Source organism: Porites lutea, chromosome 12 (genome assembly GCF_958299795.1).
Source record: "Porites lutea chromosome 12, jaPorLute2.1, whole genome shotgun sequence".
NCBI classification, from domain to species: Eukaryota; Metazoa; Cnidaria; class Anthozoa; order Scleractinia; family Poritidae; genus Porites; species Porites lutea.
The window spans coordinates 22965550-22973808 of NC_133212.1; the positions used below are offsets into that span (position 1 = coordinate 22965550).

At 37.9% G+C, this 8259-nt stretch overlaps 1 long non-coding RNA gene across 1 annotated transcript; it reads left to right on the forward strand.

Moving 5' to 3' along the window:
- Nucleotides 1-233: 233 nt before the first annotated feature.
- Nucleotides 234-4136, forward strand: LOC140921589 (uncharacterized). Its single transcript, XR_012164027.1, has 3 exons — nucleotides 234-436; nucleotides 2868-3100; nucleotides 3984-4136. It is a non-coding gene; the product is annotated as an uncharacterized lncRNA (long non-coding RNA).
- Nucleotides 4137-8259: the final 4123 nt, after the last annotated feature.

Genomic DNA, 8259 nt, shown 5'->3' on the forward strand with positions numbered 1-8259 from the left:
TTAAAGAAACTAATCTATCGAACAACACGTTGAACACAGGGACACCCAGCGAATAACAAATTTTGGCAAAAATGCACTGAAGTCATTGACTTTGATATATTTTTTTAATAAGCCCACACGTTTTGAGTTTGCTCAGCTTCTATTTCGACCAATGATCATTCTGGAATAAATTAAACTAGTCCACCTGTGTTTGAATGTGACTTAGACCAATATCTCTTGATTACATTATTAGCCGCTTAGTGTAGGTATTATTTTGTTTTTATGCGTTAATAATCGTAATCAGCTGTAATAAATATGCACAGAGGCTAATGAGCTCTGGCGGCGTAATAACTTCAGAGACTACAGTTGCTGAACGGAGAATCTCGAAGAGTTATGAAGCGACCCTATGTTTTTGGGACTCTATTTTTGTTTTGCTGGGCCGTCGAACTTACACTTGGTGAGATATTCCGCCTGTTATTGCCTTGTGACTGTTACTAATTATGTCTGTGATACAAAGCATTTAAATCGTGAACACCTTGAGAAGTTATGGACCTGGAAAATGCTTAGAGTATGGTGAATTTAAGGCAAAGCTAAGATGATAAAAAAGATCATCAACAATGCAACCGGCGACTTGGAAGTACTGTTCAAGTTGTCGTAACAAAAATCGAAGCTAACATGAAATTAAGATGATGACAAGGTACGAATGTTACTGAATAATTTTGCAACGACAAAGGCACGGAAAGTTTAATTTTCTGATAATATGGCTCGTTCAGAGGTCCAGAGACAATATAATAGAAATAATCGTTCTTATCGACTTCAGTGTCAATTTGAATTACCCATTGCAAGTCCTATTTTCAAATGTTGCAAGAAAAAGAAAAAGAAAACAGCAGTTTAAATAAAAGACAAAAAGTGATTTTGCTATGAGTTGAAAGAAAAGCTCGGATTGAAACCAATTTTAAAAAACTTCAAAGCATATTAAAAGGCAGTTCACTAAAAATTTTCATTTGAATGGTCTGTTTAGAGCTACATTCTTACAAGCACCATCGCCGCAATGCATTACAAACAGTAGCATATGACAAACGTGCTGCTCAAATAAATTACTTTGTACGATTTTATAACTTGACTTTGCCGATCGAGTTTAAAGGCGTGCATTTAATCCGATGAGTTTGCAGACCGGTATCAACTCAATTTTTTCCCTCTGGGTTATATATTTCCTTTCAATTCCTTTTCGTAAAATAGCGAAGCCAGTGACATAAAAAATGAATAAAGTACTACTTTGTATTCACACTAACTTTCGAATATGTGTGTTTGCAGTGATTTCTAATTCATAAAATATCTGTACGATGAAAAACAGTCAACTATCTTAACGAGCAATTTTTTAAGATACATCTCCCTAACATGGACACCGAGCATCGGTTCCTGCAGTGCGTTAATCACTTTCTTAGAGTCTCTAAAAGGCGTTAGGCTCTCTATTCTGTACAATCTCTCTAAGACCGACACTTCTTGAGGGTCCCAACAGTGTTCACACAAAAGCCACATTTGGAAAGAGAGAATGCAACTTTAACTAAGGTTATTAAGAAGCTATTTCAATAATATGCCGGGTAGCTCTTGCATCGGCACAAAAACCACATCGGATTGAGTTTTTGTTCTCATATAAGAACGAAGCCGTTTCTGCGATCTTGATCGATCTTCGTGGCATTGTAAACTGTTGTTCATACCAGACCGGAGTATTTTTGGATCAATTTACGGTTCTGGGAAACTGCCCACCCACCCATCCCCTAAGCCATCATTTTGCCCTAAGCGAGAAGTAAGTGTTAATGTTAGCTTAGGGGAGGGGTAGGTGGGCAGTTGCCCAGGATAAGCAATTCGGTGTGTTGTAGTCTGAGATACCTTAATGTAATAAGGCCCGCAGATCGATTTATCGATTTTTTGAATTCACGAGAATTGATCCACGGCAAACCTTGCCGGCGTTGCTAACATCACCTAAAAGTTATCAAAGGGTCACGCCATTTCCTCATATTGTTACATAAGAGTTTATTTTTCACTCATTTTCCTGCTTTATGTGAAGAATGTGTTTTCACTCCGGTCCTCTTCCTATGATCTTCGTGGCAACTACATTCTTTCACTTAGTAAACCTAAAACAACTACCTATGGTGCAAACTCCTTTACTTACTTTTCAGCTAAGCAGTAAAATGCACTACCGGACTTTTTTCGTACCAGTGTTTTTGGCAGACTTTAAGACCAAAATACAGGACGTTACCTCCATGTAGATTCTTTTTGCTTGACATACTTGAACTTAAAATTGTGAATTGTAAATAGTATTTTCTTTTCTTTAATGTGTTTATTATTATTGTTATAATTTTGTTATTATTATTATTACTTATAATGTATTTAATGTATAGATATATTTATATCTTATTTTTTTATGTAGTGTCAGCTCGAAGATATTAGCTTGTTAGATACTCTAAAATTCGAGTATAAATAAAGTTTATGTTATGTTATGTTGCCATCTTTTTAAAGAGCTTAAGTGTCTTAGCCGGTATCAATTGAATTCCAAAAATAATGGTCCCGTTTTGTTATTTAAGACAATATTTAGGCATTGAAACTGTTTCTCATCGCTTACTGCTACGGTGGCAAGGACGAAGGTGGATTGAAACGTGAAAAAATTGGGCCAATTTTTCAAATAATGTTATGGCTACAACAAAACACCCCCAAATGATCAACGTTTGGGCTTCCTGTTGAAATTTGTTTTATACCTTTTCTTACCTCTACAGGAGGATTTTTGAGTTTTTTTAGTAAAGGCACTTAGCAATGCAAGACACAGAATTGACCAAACAAACAACATCCTTGTGACAGACCCTCGTTAAAAACTTTTATTTTCCCCACAGGTAACCTTCCTAAGGCACCAGAGCTGGGCAACGGAAACCTAAGCTGCATAGATGTTATTTGGGATACAATTTGCCAGGTTTCTTGCAAGGAAGGATTTGTACCAGAGAAACCTCATGCAAAATCCTATAAATACTCTAAATCTACTGGAACATGGACTACTTTGCCAGAAGGAGGTGAATTTCCTTGGGCGCCCTGTGTTAAAAGAAAGAGTAACTGAAGGCCGACTTATACGGTACGATTTTTGCTTTCTTATACTATCGTCGTCAACTATCGTGCGCGACTAGCATGCGTCATGACTCCACGACAGATTGTGTCGTGTAAATTAGACCCGCGACATTCCTACAACACATTGTGGATGTCGTAAGTGTAAATTGTCCGCGTATGGATGGTCGAAAGTCATGATGTATGCTAGTCCCTCTTGCTGGGTTACTCTCCCTCCCTGTAAACAGGCCCTAAAGGTCGATTTACACAATTCGATTTGCCAGGGCCCAAATTTGGCACCCGAGGGAGTAAATGCGGGTACTGCTAATCAAGATAAGAGACTTAAGTCATTGTGTACGCATTGCGGACCCACCCCCTATTGCTTCTTGACGGCACGGTGGCTGCATCCTTCAATTCAAAGACCATACACAAATAATCGAATAGACCTTTTTACCGATACGGCGGCCATATTGAATTTATTAGATTTAAGGAGTATTATGGGATGCCCAGGGGGCACTCGCTCAGTATTTAAGCGCGCTTTTCGGGCAAAAAGAGAACTTCAATGTGCATTTTTCGGGAAAAAGGCGATCATTATTACACCCAAACACGGCACAACGATCTTTTTTTCCCATTACATTCTTTTTCTTGGAAAACGTAAAGAAAAATTGGCCCGAAAAGCGCGCGTAAATAGTGAGCGAGTACATCAGATCGTGCTCATGCCCCCCGGGCAACCCATAATACTCCTTAAATCTAATTAATTCAATATGGCCGCCGTATCAGTAAAAAGGACAATTGCAACACATGACTCAGTTGTTGACTCTAGAAGCGAGAGGTTTAGGCTTTCAGATTTTTTTTCGCACTTACTTTGTAAAGGTTTTCACTACTTAACAACTCTTGTTTTGTTTACTCTACAGTTAAAAAAAATGAAGTGAACAAGTAATGAAAATTTCAAGCAAAATCAGCTCAGGCAGGAACTTAAATGGTTCAAGATGTTAGTTAAGAAACGACACTCGATAAATCAGCTAGTTTAAAACTGAAAAACGAACAATAAAGAATGTTAGCATGTATTGTAATGAGTGAATTCCCTTCAATGTAACAAGAAATAGGGTCGGCTAAGATACCTACGTACCGAAAACTACATAAAAGAGCACCTCCCCGGGACAAAGCCGCAATGGACACTTATTCAGAATTATCAAACATTATTATCATTTTTATTGTTAACTAACATTTTTGTACGTCATTTTTACGCTTTTAGACTTTTCGAACAGAACTGTGTTGCTCGTAAATGACAGCGCCTCGCCCAAATGTGGGAATCGTTCAGCTGACTGTCCGAAATGTTTATCCAAAATTTGCTTGAAGTGAAAGCGTAGTGTCACAAAATCATAGGTCAGAAACATGAAATCCGAATTTTTTCTCACTTAGTTTGGCGCAAATTGCAACTAACCACACATATGGAACGTTCCGCTTTGAAAGCTTCATTCACGATGCTTCAAAGAAGCGCAAATTAAATTAGTTCTCACACTGCCTTTTTCAATTTCGCGAGTACACTTTGTACCCAGTCCTCTAATATCCGCACACGAATCAAGAGAAAAGGAGCCGCGGCGCGACATGCCAAAAAATGTCATCGTTGAAAAATAGCTGAAAAAAGCTGCAGTTTTAAAATTCTTTTCTACTAATTTTACGACGGTAAATTAAAAAAGATGGCGGCATCTGCCAAACTGTCGTTTTTGACAACTTCCTGAACGAAACCAGTATTGTGCGTGAATGATCAAGAGCAAAAAATAATGCTGTAACTGTTACATTACAATCTATCTATCAACAATACAGTAAACGAGACGTTAATAACAGTGTTGGAAATTTTAAGATTTAATCAGCGGTTCTTTTTCTTGTGTGAGAGGCATATCTGGTCATTTCCCTTGAAAGTTCGAGTTATGGGAAGCCTTACAGAGCTACGTACTCTTTAAACAATATATTTACCTTATCAATCCTTTAAATACAGGTCTTAAAAAAATGAATTGAACTTTTTTTTTGTAAATTGAATGAAGAACACTTTTCTTTTCACCTACAGTACAAATATCTGGTACGTTTGCTAACCGTAAATATGAACAATTCTCTTACCCCAAAAATCCGAAAACGTGCGACCCCATTCTAGTAACTCTATTGAAAATGCAACGCCATTATAGTCAATCCAGTCGTGAATATTCGACCCCATTCAGCGGCACATCCCAATTAGCCTCTGATAAGGAAGTGAGTGTCCTCCGCTCCCCCCGACCCCCCGAACCGGGCCTATTCTTTCTTTTGACGGATAGATCATCTTGTTGTAAAGTCGTCGTTTAAGCGCAGAGCGGAAGTATTTGCTTTCTATATTATCGGTTAAATGTTCAGGACAAATGGGCTTTTGTGGATTCGGTTAGCTTTTGTGTATTTATTTTTTGTACGTAACACGTGAAAAGCTGTTAAAATCGAAAACCGTGCAGCTTGTCGCGTTCATACACAGGCGGCCCAAGCTTATTACATGAACGCGGACGTGGTGTTGTGTGACAAACTGTTATTTACAAAGGCTTGTATGGAATGTAAACGGTTTTCTTAAAAGAGAGAAAAAATGTTATGTTTTAAAAAAAAATCAACGTACCTCGTTGCCTTGTTGTATTCTTTGTTGTTTGCCCGCGTATCGGACCGTTTTGAAGCGTTTTCGGCGAGTTAGCGCTATTTTGGTGTTCCACTGCTAAGAGACACCTTAGTCTTTCTCTTAGCAGTGCAACACCAAAACAGCGCTAACTCGCCGAAAACGCTTCAAAACGGCCTGAGACGCGGGCAAACAACAAAGAATACAACAAAGCAATAAGGTACGTCGATTTTATTTAAAAACATAACATTTTTTCTCTCTTTTTAGAAAAACCGTTTACATCCCATAGAAGCTTTTATTAAATAACCTTTTGTAACACAACACCGCTCGCAAGCAAGAGTCACTTCCGCGTTCATCTAATGCGCTTGGGCCGCCTGTGAATCTGCTGTAATAAATATGCACAGCGGCTAGTGAGGTGTGTCAGAGACTACAGTTGCTGAACGGAGAACCTCGAAGAGTTATGAAGCAACCCTATGTTTTTTGGACTCTTTTGTTTTGCTGGACCGTCGGAGTGACACTTGGTAAGATATTCCGCCTGTTATCATCTTGTGACTGTTACCATTATGTCTCTGTTACAAAATATTTAAATCGTGATCATGAACACCTTGAGAAGTTATGAATCTAGAAAATTCTTATAGTATGGTGAATTTAAAGCAACGATAATAAAAAGATCATCAACAATGCAAAAGGCGACTTGGAAGTACTGTTTAAGTTCTCGTAACAAAACTCGAAGCTAATATGAAATTATTATGATGACAAAGTACGATTTTCCAAGTCCAATTCAATTCAAAGTAGACAGACTGCAAATTATAGTAGTTGCTACAATATATATCTACGTGTCCCAACTGTTCATCAGTAGGATGCCTAAAATGCTTGCAATTCCACAATTGGTTTCGGCTCCATTAAGTCCTATACCAAATGCAGAACATTTTAGGAGGAGCCACACACTGTGTGAGCACAGTCGCGGACAACACATATGGGTGAGGAAAATAACGCAAAGCAAAACTAAGACGTTGACAAAGGCACGGAAAGTTTAATTTTACTTTATCGACGTCGATACTTTTTATCTGTTTCTGAATTGATTTAGTGCACGTGTTAGCGACGACCAAAAATACCTCTCCAGTAGCAGGCTATACGCGTGTATAAATACACGAAAATTCAAGGGCCTCGATTACAGAGAAATTACATCATTTCCAGATATCGAAAAGGTGATTTACATGGCACGTCATTTCAAACATCGCCGAAAATAAATCGCATGCGCATCACAAGACACACAGTGAAATTTTACAACACCCGACCATCGCAATTTCTACCTATATAGCCTATATAAGGGACTACCCCCGGGGGCGAAAAACGCGTTGCAGATTATGAGTCTCGCTGCTTACGCAAGCGAGACTAAAAAGGGATTTTCTATGAGTTGAAAGAAAAGCTCGGATTGAAACCAATTTTAAACAACTTCAAGGCATGCAAAAAGGCATTACATTACAAAATTGTCATTTGAATGGTCTGTTAAGAGCTAGATTCTTACAAGCACCATCCACACACTGCATTACAAACAGTAACATATGACAAACGTGCTGCTCCAATACTGAAATTACTTTGTACGATTTTATAACTTGACTTTGCCGATCGAGTTTAAAGGCGTGCATTAATCCAATGAGTTTGCAGACTGATATCAACTAAATTTTCACTGCCTTGTTTTCCGTACACTTCATAATTTTTTTCTCTAGGTTCTGTTATGTATTTCATTTGAATTCCTTTTCGTAAAATAGCAAAGCCAGTGAAATAAAAAATGAAAAAAGTACTACTTTGTTCTCGGGGATGGAAGCGGAATACTTCGTTTTTAGTATTCAATATTCAATACTCAAACATCAATGTTCAGTATTCAAACTTCAATATTCAAAATTCAAACCTCAATATTCAATATTCAGACTTCCATATTTATCATATTTTCATTATTTAACCCTTTGGATCAATTTAGGGTTCTTGGAAACCGCCCACCCACCTATCCCCTAAGCCATCATTTTGCCCTAAGCGAGAAGTAAGTGTTAATGTTGGCTTAGGGGAGGGGTATTTTCATGTCCACAGGATAAGTTATCCGATGTATTGTATCCTGAGATATCTTAATGTAATAAGGCCCGCGGATTATTTATCGATTTTTTGAATTCACGAGAATTGATCCAGGGCAAACCTTGCCGGCGTTGCTAACGTCACCTAAAAGTTATCAAAGGGTCACGCCATTTGCCATCTTTTTAAAGAGCTTAAGTGTATTAGCCGACATCAATATTGAATTCCAAAAATAATGGTCCCGTTTTGTTATTTAAGACAATATTTAGGCATTGAAAATGTTTCTCATCGCTTACTGCTACGGTGGCAAGGACGAAGGTGGATTGAAACGTGAAAAAATTGGGCCAATTTTTCAAATAATGTTATGGCTACAACAAAACAGCCCCAAAATGATCAACGTTTGGGCTTCCTTATGAAATTTGTTTTATACCTTTTTTTATAACTCTACATCCTCATGACAAACCCCCTTTAAAAACTTTTATTTCCCTACAGTTGCC